The 12129-nt window shown below is 42.7% G+C and overlaps 1 long non-coding RNA gene across 1 annotated transcript; it reads right to left on the bottom strand.

Moving 5' to 3' along the window:
* Nucleotides 1-7234: 7234 nt before the first annotated feature.
* On the bottom strand, nucleotides 7235-9655 carry LOC132606145 (uncharacterized). The gene is made up of 3 exons (XR_009569613.1): nucleotides 9457-9655; nucleotides 8418-8483; nucleotides 7235-7500 (listed from the first exon to the last, which is right to left on the bottom strand). It is a non-coding gene; the product is annotated as an uncharacterized LOC132606145 (long non-coding RNA).
* Nucleotides 9656-12129: the final 2474 nt, after the last annotated feature.

The raw sequence follows: 12129 nt of genomic DNA, 5'->3' as shown, positions 1-12129 counted from the left end.
TTTCCATTACAACAACCGACAATATCTTCGCCTCACAGGGCTATATCACAATATCAACACATTTATGGCCACACACGACCAAAAACATAAAACTAAAACATACATACCTTACACCATCAACGTCTCATCTTGAACCTCTTCTGGGGATTGGAACAAATTGGGGTACATATATTTCATCTTCTCCTCTGCTTCCCAAGACATTTCTTCCCGATTATTGTTCCGCCATAGAACTTTGACTGAAGCAACCTCTTTATTCCGAAGCCTTCGTACTTGTCTATCCAAAATGGCAATGGGCATTTCCTCGTATGTTAGCTCCTCTGTTACTTGCACATCATCAATCGGAACTATTCTTGTTGGGTCTCCAATACACTTGCGGAGCATCGAAACATAGAATACTGGATGCACGGATTTGACCTCTGAAGGCAAGTCCAATTCGTAGGCTACTCGACCCACCTTGCGAATGATTTGGTAGGGTCCGATATATCTGGGACTTAGCTTTCCCTTCTTGCCAAATCTCATCACTCCCTTCATCGGCGATACCTTCAGGAACACCCAATCGCCCACCTGAAATTCCAAATCTCATCGGCGATTATCTGCATAAGACTTTTGGCGACTTCGAGCTGTTAACAGTCGGTCTCGAATCACTTTAACCTTTTCAACTTCTTGTTGGATCAAGTTGGGGTCTATCAATTGTACTTCTCCGGTTTCAAACCATCCAATTGGAGATCTGCATTTTCTTCCATATAAGGCTTCATACGGGGCCATTTGAATGCTAGAATGATAGCTGTTATTATAGGCAAATTCAATAAGAGGAAAATGCTCATCCCAACTACCGCAAAAGTCCAATACACATGCCCGTAGCATATCCTCTAAGGTATGACGCTCGGCTTGTCCGTCAGTCTGCGGATGGAACGTCGTGCTGGGCTTAACTTGGGTACCTAGACCTTCTTGAAAGGACTTCCAGAACAAGGCTGTGAACTGTGCCCCTCTGTCTGTGATAATGGCCTAAGGAATACCGTGAAGTCGCACAATCTCCTTGAGATACAATTTAGCATAATCTTCCGCTGAATATGTGGTTCTAACGAGGAGAAAATGAGCTGCTTTCGTGAGTCTATCCACGATCACCCATATAGAATCATACTTCCCTCGCGTACGGGGTAATCCTACCACAAAATCCATGTTAATATCTTCCCATTTCCACGTAGGAATTTCCAGTTCTTGCAATAAGCAACCTGGCTTTTGATGCTCGGCCTTCACTTGCTGGCAATTTGGGCACTGTGCTACAAATTCTGCTATGTCTCGCTTCATGCCATCCCACCAATATATCAATTTGAGATCGTGGTACATCTTGGTCGTACCTGGATGAATAGAATACCTGGAATAATGTGCTTCCTCTAAAATCCGTTGGCGCAAGTTTGCTATATTCGGTACACATAACCTGTCTTGATATCTAAGAACCCCTTCTATGGAAACTTCGAATGGAGACTTTTCCTTTCCATGGTCTAGATCTCGAAAGTGGCTTAACTGAAGATCTTGATATTGTCGTTCCTTCACTTCTAGATTCAGTGATGAAACTGTGGGGTCATCGACGCTAATACTTGCATCTCCTGAATCAATGGGCCGTACGCCGAGACTTGCTAACCGATGGACTTCACGAAACATTTCTCGCTTTTTCGAAGGAACTCCACATAAACTACCCATCGATCGGCGGCTAAGTGCATCTGCTACTACATTCGCCTTCCCTGGATGATATAGAATGTTCACATCATAATCCTTCAGTAATTCTAACCATCTCCTTTGTTGCAGGTTCAACTCCTTCTGTTTGAAAATATATTGAAGGCTTTTGTGATCCGTATAGATGTCCACGTGCACACCATATAAGTAGTGTCTCCATATTTTCAATGCATGACTGACCGCAGCTAGCTCAAGATCATGAGTGGGATAATTCTGTTCATGTTTTCGCAACTGTCTCGAAGCATATGCAATAACTTTCCTATTCTGCATCAATACACATCCTAATCCCACACCGGAGGCGTCACAATATACTACATAGCCATCTGATCCTTCTGGAAGTGTTAGCACTGGCGCTGAGGTCAACCTGTTTTTCAGCTCTTGGAAGCTACGCTCACAGGCATCACTCCATTGGAATTTAGCCGACTTCTGGGTTAACTTTGTCAATGGGGCTGAAATAGATGAGAAGCCCTCTACATATCTTCTATAGTATCCTGCTAACCCAAGGAAACTGCGAACTTCTGTAGGCGTCGTAGGTCTTGTCCATGTCTTCACAGCTTCTATTTTCTGAGTGTCGACTCGGATACCATCATCTGAAATAACATGGCCTAGAAATACCATTGAGTTCAGCCAAAACTCGCACTTCGAAAACTTTGCATACAATTCCCGATCTCGAAGAACGCCAAGTACAATTCTTAGATGATCTGCATGTTCTGATTCTGTGCGAGAATATACCAGGATATCGTCGATAAACACTATCACAAAAAGATCCAAAAACGGCCTGAACACATTATTCATTAAATATATCAACACCGCCGGGGCATTCATCAACCCGAACGACATTACTCGAAACTCGTAGTGGCCATACCTTGTCCTGAAGGCAGTCTTGGGAATATCTGCTTCCCTAATTCTCACCTGATGATAACCCGATTTCAGATCTATCTTGGAGAACCATTTAGCACCTTGCAATTGATCGAACAAGTCGTTAATTCTAGGAAAGGGATATCTGTTCTTCACCGTCACTTTGTTCAGCTGTCTGTAATCAATACACATTCGTAACAAACCGTCCTTCTTCCTTACGAATAAGACTGGTGCTCCCCATGGCGAGGAACTAGGCCTTATAAACCCCTTCTCAAGTAAATCTTTTAGCTGTGCTTTTAGCTCTTTCAGTTCTGCTGGAGCCATTCGATATGGAGGAATAGAAATAGGCTCGGCGTTTGGTAGTACATCAATAGAAAAGTCGATCTCCCTTTCTGGAGGAAGGCCTGGTAACTCGTCGGGAAACACATGTGGGAATTCATTCACTACCGGGACAGACTGGAAAGTTGGCACTTCCGCTTCCGTGTCATGAACCCGAACTAGATGACAAATATAACCTTTGACTATCATCTTTCTCGCCTTAAGGTAGGAAATAAACCTACCCTTTGGGGAAGCTGTATTACCCTTCCACTCGAGGAGGTGAACTAGTCACTGACTGACCTAAGTGCCTAGAATATGTCTGTCTCGGTCCCCCTCGGTACTCACTGTTCTCCCCCATAGATCTAGCCCTCTTACCTTGTCTTCTGTCACCATCACGATCAGTTCTCTGCTGTCGTTGTCGTTCCTCGAGGTTCGGAGCATCACCTCTTACCTTGTACTAGCTGAACGATCACTTGGGCCCGCATTCTGTCGTTGTGCCTGAGCGGCAACCAACTGCGTCAATAAATGTATGGCCTCGGAAACTTGTTGACCCGAAGCACCCGGTGGAGGAATCGGAGCTGAGGCTCCTCCCTGCTCTTCTACATTGGGCACGGCCTCACTTTGCGATTCACTTTCCTCTACCTCCGCCGGAGGCTCCCTTTCTGCCCGCTTCTTCGTCGTAGCTTTACCTTTTTCGGCAGTTGTAGCTTTTCCTTTCGGCGGCATTTTCTGAAACCATAACGCACATTTAGGAATGATATAATCCTAGACATGGCTCTATCGCATGATCTCATGAGAAGAAAGATGGTCATTTTCCTGAATGCCCTGTAGCCTCTTGTTTATTAGCGTGGCGCGCAACATACCATAAACAAGACTCTACTAGACACGGCTCGTAGACACTTCCTAGGGCGAACTGCTCTGATACAACTTCTGTCACGACCCAGCTAGGGGCCGCGACGGGTACATGGAGCAATTACCGAGCACCGCTTACTCTACTGCTCGTCTCGCTCATTTAATACTCTTTTATCAATTTTACATACCAATTGTAGGAAATCATATTTAATCAAAATATAAATACTTTATATACATTTGCCCCCTTGACCATCAAAATAATATACATACATATGAAAACATCTTGTGAGACCATCTAACCCACACTGCGTATCTACGAGCCTCTACTAACATAATTAATACATAGACGGAACAAGACTCTGTCATGCCCAAAATATGCATATATGAATGTACATCAAAAGAATAGCCATAAGCACCTCCGAACGATGGAGTGCTATCAATCAGCTGACAGCTACTGAGGACCTGGGCCAAGCTCTCCTCCCTGTCTACCTGTGGGCATGAACACAGCGTCCGAAGAAAGGACGTCAGTACGAATATTGTACCGAGTATGAGAGGCATACATAATGAAAGGAAACATCAATAATGTGAGGATAACATCAACATGAGACATCTGGATCTGACTGATAATCATAAATGAAGTAATGCATGCTATCTTACTCATACTTATCATCATGACATGTATGCATCATATGCAAGCTGCTCGTCCATATCGGAACGGTGTGATAATCAATAATATTAGCCCGCGTCCGGGGTACCATCTTATGCCGCCCACTAGTGGTGTCTGCCCACGCCCGTAGGTCGTGGTGTATCCGTATCGCCGCCCGCCGAAGCGGTGTCTGCCCGGCCAACTAGGCCCGGTGTGAATCCAATCATGACATGCTTAACGTAAATACTCATAGTAATATACTTATCATAAAATAATTATCTTATCCTAATGCGTATATAAGACTCATGATCAACTTTACTCTATCGGGGTGACGTAGGGTCGTGATCCCCCGATTACATTATGGAACCATCATGGACATTCTACCTCACCTTGAAAGGACTAGTACATAAGGTGAGTGCAGGCAAGGAATAACATCATCATCATTGTAGTGTCATCATATCGTATAACTTATCTCATATAGACATTCATAAGTATGAGCTTTTAACTTTTTAGAATGTAAGAACTCATAAAAGGAATAGGGATTCAAGTTAAAAGATTCATGCCATTAGAAAGAAGGACTAGCCTCACTTACCTTGGTCGTTTTGCTAAGATATCGCTCACTTGTTCTCCGTCGATATCACGTCGTTACCTTCATAAGAGAATCCGTATCAACATTAGTAAACTAACTACAAGAACGCATCGCTAATTCTAGGAAAAGTCGGATAACGCTTCCTTTGCTCATACCATTTTTCTCATGTTTTATATCAACTCCCAACATTCATAATGTTACTCGCAATATCGTCATCGACAATCGTCATTTACGTAGATTTGGCAAAATCCACCATATTCCTCCAATTTTCCCTTATGTCTACTTCTAGCTCATCCTTGCGTTTTCATGCATTTAATGCTTGGTTCATGATATAAACATCATTTACAACGTATTAGTACTCACAACACTTCAATATTCATAGTTCAATTCCACTATCATTCATTTATGTCACTATTCACTCAATAATGACCCATTTCTATGTTCTTCTACATTTCAAGTGTCTAAGCTTTCCAATACTTCAAACAACATGGAATAGTCATGAAACTTACCTTGGTTGATGGTTGAACAATCCTTAAGTGGAAATACTTCAATTAGCCAAAACCCTAGTTCCACCATCTTGGGAATTTCTTGACTTAGAAGATCCTTTGATGTGTTCTTACACTTGATTCCATGAAATTAGTGTTGTTGGTCTTGATATTCCCTTTAATTCTCTTGAATTCTTGTGGAGGAATTATTTGGAATGTTCTAGAGGTCTCTTGAGTTGTTGGATGAATAATGACATAATATGAAGTCTAAGTCCCTTTTTAAAATCACAAAATCTGGTCTTCACTGAAAATTTGTCGGGATGAACAGTGGTCGTAAACCACCATATACGGACTGTATTTTGATTTACGGTCCGTCCACTGTGGCCGTATTTAACCATTTCAAAGATAGAAAGTTTTGGCTAATGGACATGGTAGTTTACGACCTGGTTTACGGTCCGTAAACTAGTTTACGGGCCGTAAACTGGGTCGTATTTAACCATTTTCAACATTTACAGAAAGTTTAGATTTTTGACAAGCTGGAGGACGATTTCACTATACGGTCAGTAAACCACTTTACGGGGCCGTATAGTGCCCCATATACGACCACTGGGCTGAAAAAATTTCCGCGACTTTCTTATTTCCAAAAATTCTTAATTAGCCATTCCCGACTTAATAAAACATCATTCACTCAACTTTTCATCATTCCACTCATCATACAAGTACGGAGAAATTTCCGAGGTGTAACAGAGAAAACCCTAACTTCATTCCCAAAGAAATTTCTAGCTTCCATGAACCCTAGTTAGCATCCTTGCACTTGATTCCACTAATTATTGGTGTTTGATCTTTGATTAACCTTGAATCTATGTTAGTGAAATGTATGGAACCTTCTAGAGGTTTTGAGAGAAGTGGGGAAGATGAGAAAATGAGAAATTAGAAAGTGGGACTTATATTTATACTTGGAATTTAACTCAGCCCGATGGGATTATACGAACCCTTATACGGTCCGTATAATATTATACGGTCTATATAAATGACCGTATAACTCCATCAGTGATTGCCCTTCCCTGTAACTATTATACGGACTGTATAAATGGTCATATAATCCAACTTCTTTTCGAACTTGTTCTCGTCGATTCGTTTGATCTCCAATCCTTACGGAACCTTCTTAACACTTGTTTAGCACTTCATTAACCACCTAAGTATCCTTATAACTTCTTCCCAAGACTTTACTAATCAATCCTGGGCTCGATAGTTTGCGAAACCTTTCCTAAACACCACTTATACTTCACTTAGCCTTATCAAACTTTATTTCACCAATCCATATAACTTCGAAATCTTATCGTATGCACTCTAAAATTTCCAAGTACCCTCCTTATAGTCATAAGAGCTTGATATTGAACTTAAGCTCACGCTAGTCTTCAAATTTCGTGTCAATCGGGTCAATATTTGTCACGACCCAACCCCGTAGGCCGTGACTAGTGCCCGAGCTGGGCACCCGAACCCATCTATCAAATATTATCTCAAATTCTATCAACTCATTCTAGTATATGGCGGAAGCCGACAAGACTTTATTTCAAATTTAGGTAATTTCCAGAAAATTTCGGCAGAGTTTCCTTTGTTTTACGGACTATCCAATATACCCTGCACGCAGAAAATACCAACAAAAGCCACACAGGGCTAACCAAGCAATATATAAACATATGCGGACCGGCCGCCTCGGCGTATATGATCGCCCAAACAACTTATGCGGACCGGCCGCCTCGGCGTATGGGATCGCCCAAACGACATGTACATACATCCATACAGAAAGACCCTAACCCACAAACATGTCCACAGACCTCTAAACAGACCGACATAATCATATGACGGGACAGGGCCCCGCCGTACCCATGAACGAATATATACAAATGCACTAATAAATATATATACCAAAAGTATAAGCTCCGGAAAGAGAGGAGCACTCCGAATAGCAGAAAGGGTGTCCTAAACAGGTGGATCACCAGGCTGTGCGTCTGTACCTGCGGGCATGAAACGCAGCCCCCGGAGAAGGGGGTCAGTACGAAATATGTACTGAGTATGCAAAGCAGAAGGTACAGAAATAAATCTGAATAATAATCGAATCAGATATATAGAAAATAATACATATCAAAATGTTTATTTCCAAAGTATAAATTATGCATAGGGCACTGGAAAATGTGGTCGCCCGCCTGTCGATGGCGCCACAACACAGCATAACACCAGAAAGTTTCAAATCTCCGAATCCCCGTCACACATCACAACACAGCATAACGCCAAACACAGCATAACGCCAAACATAAGTGGAACCCGGCCCTCGAGCGAGGAGCACGGTGAACCATAAACACAGCATAACACCGGAATGTATCAAAAAGCGCACGACAACAGAACCGGCCCGGGAACCGGCGAACGATATCATAGTAGGCATGAGCGGAGTAGTGAGGAATCATATGCATAAAATCATTATTATAAATCCGAAGGATAAGTAAAATAGTCATATTCGAAATCGGAATAATAATTATCACTTTTTGATTCAAAGTTGTCGAATTTACATAAAGGGCGTCGCGGGACCCACGGACGAGTATAGACCCGAACTGAGCCCGCCTATGAAAAACATACCCATTATACATCAAGCAAACTCCTATAAAAATTATTGGAGCGATCCGAGCCTCTATGCGAAAAATATGGCATTCAGAGATTACAAAATTCCTTAAAGTGAACATTTTCTATGCGAATTTCGGAAAGCGATTAGTTCAAATACATCATGGTTCATATTTCATAAAAACATACATAAGAGTGCCAAAGAATATATATATGGATCATAACATGCTCGGATCTCGAATTTGGAATTCCCTTAAAGCTCTAATCTAGCCTATGTGAAACTAAGGCATGCCAAAAGAAGGAAGGTTGCTTTACATACCTCAAACGCTCTCCAATATGATCCAACTCAAGCTAAGTCCAAACTATGATTCGGGCTGCCCACGATCTAAAAATAAGCCATAAAATGCCAAACATTAGCTAAAAGACTCTTTGGGCATTAAATTGTTCTTCACCTTACAATGATCATAATCAAATAACTAGGCATTAATTCATAATTTCAATCACAACACAACAACACCCATTTACACGGCTCAAGCTCCACATACACAACTCACCTCCAACATTTCATATTTCATGATTTTCCTCCATTATAACATACTACAACATGGATATAACCTTCATAACGCAAAAACAAAATCAAATCTTACCTTTTCTTCTTCAACTTTACAATAGCCTAGGGTTTGCAATTGGATACAATGAATGGTTAGATGACCCAAACAACTCTTCCACGCTACTTAGGGACTTCAATATAGTGGGTTAACACCAAGAAATTAATTTTTGAAGGCAAAGAAATGGGGGTTGGTTTTCTTGCTCCTAGCCGTGAGCTCCCCCTTGGTTCTTCCACTTTTTTTTTGCTAAGTATAGAATGGTGAGGAGATGACTTAAGGTCATCTTTTTAAGTCCCCATAATATCTCTTATGGTTTGTGGCCCACACAATGTGGTGGACCAATTAAAATTGAACACCATTTGTGTGGGCCAACCATGGAAATTGTGAATAATTTTTATCTTCCAATTTTTATCACTTTTGGTCCCAAATTTTCCTAATTGTTCCATACCAATAAATTCATGCACCACATATATCTCAAAATAAAATCGAAGGTCAAGAATCCCGACTTTGTATCCCGAAATAATTTTTCTGTCCTTAACTTATCATAATTAAATCCGGATTATTCCACTGTACAAAAATACGGGTTCTAACATCCTCCCCCCCTTTAGAACATTCGTTCTCGAATGTCAGATTAACCTTACCGGTCATACAACAATTTGGGGAAGTTTCCTTACTAACTATCACAACAATACAATCATTGATCAACGATTCATTTATCAAACAACATAGTCAAATAGAGAATTGGATTACCTGTAGGCTCTGAAAATAAATGAGGATACTTCTTCTTCATATGCTCCTCAGCTTCCCAGGTCATTTCCTCTCGGTTATTGTTCCGCCACAGCACTTTAACAGAAGCCATATCTTTGTTCCGCAACCTTTTTACCTGGCGATCCAATATGGCTATAGGCTGCTCCTCATAAGATAGCTCCTCTGTGACCTGAATGTCATCTACAGGAAAGACTCTGGAAAGGTCACCAATACACTTACGAAGCATAGAAACATGAAATACCGGGTGTACCGCTCCCAAGTCAGCTGGCAAATCCAATTCGTAGGCCACCTTGCCTATTTTGCGAATAATCAGATAGGGCCCAATATATCTCGGACTGAGCTTTCCTTTCTTGCCAAATCGCATAACACCTTTCATCGGTGACACTTTCAGGAACACCCAATCGCCAATCTGAAACTCTAACGGTCGACGTCGCTTATCGGCATAAGATTTCTGTCGGCTCTGGGCTGCCAACAATCTTTCTCGAATAAGTTTCACCTTATCCACGGCCTGCTGGACCACATCTGGGCCAATCAACGCAGTCTCCCCAACATCAAACCAACCGATCGGTGATCTACACTTCCTGCCATACAAAGCCTCATATGGTGCCATCTGAATACTGGAGTGGTAGCTGTTATTATACGCAAACTCAACAAGCGGTAAATGGTCGTCCCAGCTACCCCTGAAATCAATAACACAGGCACGCAACATATCTTCCAATGTCTGAATAGTGCGCTTGGCCTGTCCGTCGGACTGGGGATGGAAGGCTGTACTCAGGCTCACCTGGGTCCCCAATCCCTCCTGAAACGATCTCCAGAACTTAGCTGTAAACTGGGCACCTCTATCTGAAATAACAGACACAGGAACTCCATGAAGTCGTACAATCTCCCTGACATAAAGCCTGACATAATCCTCAGCTGAATAGGTGGTCCGAACCGGAAGAAAATGGGCTGATTTCGTCAGCCGATCAACAATAACCCAAATAGAATCATACCTCCGTGGAGTGCGAGGTAGACCTGTAATAAAGTCCATATTAATGATCTCCCACTTCCACGTCGGTATCTCCATCTCCTGCAATAGCCCACCGGGCTTCTGGTGCTCAATCTTAACCTGCTGGCAATTTGGACACTGAGCAACGAACTCTGCTATATCTCTTTTCATACCGTCCCACCAATATAGGCATCTGATATCATGGTACATCTTCGTCGACCCTGGGTGAACAGAATATCGGGCGTAATGTGCCTCGCCCATAACCTGTCGCCGCAACCCTGCAACGTCAGGTACACACAATCTGCCTCTGTGAAATAACACTCCATTAGGTGACATCTCAAACGGAGTCTTCTCCTGTGCCAGCGCTGCGTCTCTGTACTGTGCCAGAATAGGATCCTCATACTGATGCCGCTTAATATCTTCTGTAATAGAGGACTCAGCAATACCTCGAACAGAAACCCCAACATCTCCAGAATCAGCCAAGCGAACTCCAAGACTAGCCAACTGATGAATATCGCGAATCATTTCTTTACTCTCTGATGGCACGTCTGCTAGGCTGCCCATAGACTTGCGGCTGAGTGCATCCGCCACAACATTAGCTTTCCCAGGATGGTAGAGAATGTCAACATCATAATCTTTCAGCAACTCTAACCACCTCCGCTGCCGCAAGTTCAGCTCCTTTTGCCTAAAGATGTACTGAAGGCTCTTATGATCTGTATAAATGTCAACGTGAACCCCATATAAATAATGTCTCCACATCTTCAAAGCATGAATGACCGCGGCCAGCTACAAATCGTGAGTAGGATAATTCTTTTCATGTTTTCTGAGCTGCCGGGAAGCATAAGCTATCACCCTGCCGTGCTGCATCAACACACATCCCAAACCAATACCAAAGGCATCACAATAAATCACATACCCATCTGGACCCTCCGGAACAGTCAGGACTGGAGCCGTAGTTAACTTCTCTTTCAGCAACTGGAAGCTACGCTCGCAAGCATCTGACCACTGAAACTTAGCTCCCTTCTGAGTCAGCCTTGTCAAAGGCGCTGAAATGGAAGCAAACTTCTCCACGAATCTCCGATAATAACCAGCCAATCCCAGAAAGCTACGCACCTCTGTCGGCGTCGTAGGTCTAGGCCAATTCTTTACGGCCTCGATCTTCTGGGTATCCACCCGGACGCCATCAGCCCCAATAATATGTCCCAGAAATGCCACTGAAGATAACCAGAATTCACACTTAGAAAATTTAGCATATAATTCCTGGTGCCGAAGTGTGCCAAGTACCGTCCTCAAATGGTCCGCATGCTCTGCCTCTGACCGAGAATAAACCAGAATATCATCGATAAATACGATCACAAACATATCCAAGAACGGTCTGAACACCCGATTCATCAGGTCCATAAATACTGCTGGGGCATTTGTCAGCCCAAAAGACATAACTCTTAACTCATAGTGCCCATATCGGGTCCTGAATGCTGTCTTGGGAATATCAGCCTCTCGTACCCGTACCTGATGGTAACCCGATCGCAGGTCTATCTTCGAGAAGTACCTGGCACCCTGCAGCTGATCAAACAAATCATCAATCCTGGGGAGGGGATATTTATTCTTGATGGTTACCTTATTCAACTGCCGATAATCAATGCACATCCGCAGCGAGCCGTCTTTCT

The sequence above is a fragment of the Lycium barbarum genome, chromosome 8, assembly GCF_019175385.1.
Source record: "Lycium barbarum isolate Lr01 chromosome 8, ASM1917538v2, whole genome shotgun sequence".
In the NCBI taxonomy this organism is placed as follows: Eukaryota; Viridiplantae; Streptophyta; class Magnoliopsida; order Solanales; family Solanaceae; genus Lycium; species Lycium barbarum.
This window is presented reverse-complemented; position numbering and strand designations above follow the sequence as displayed.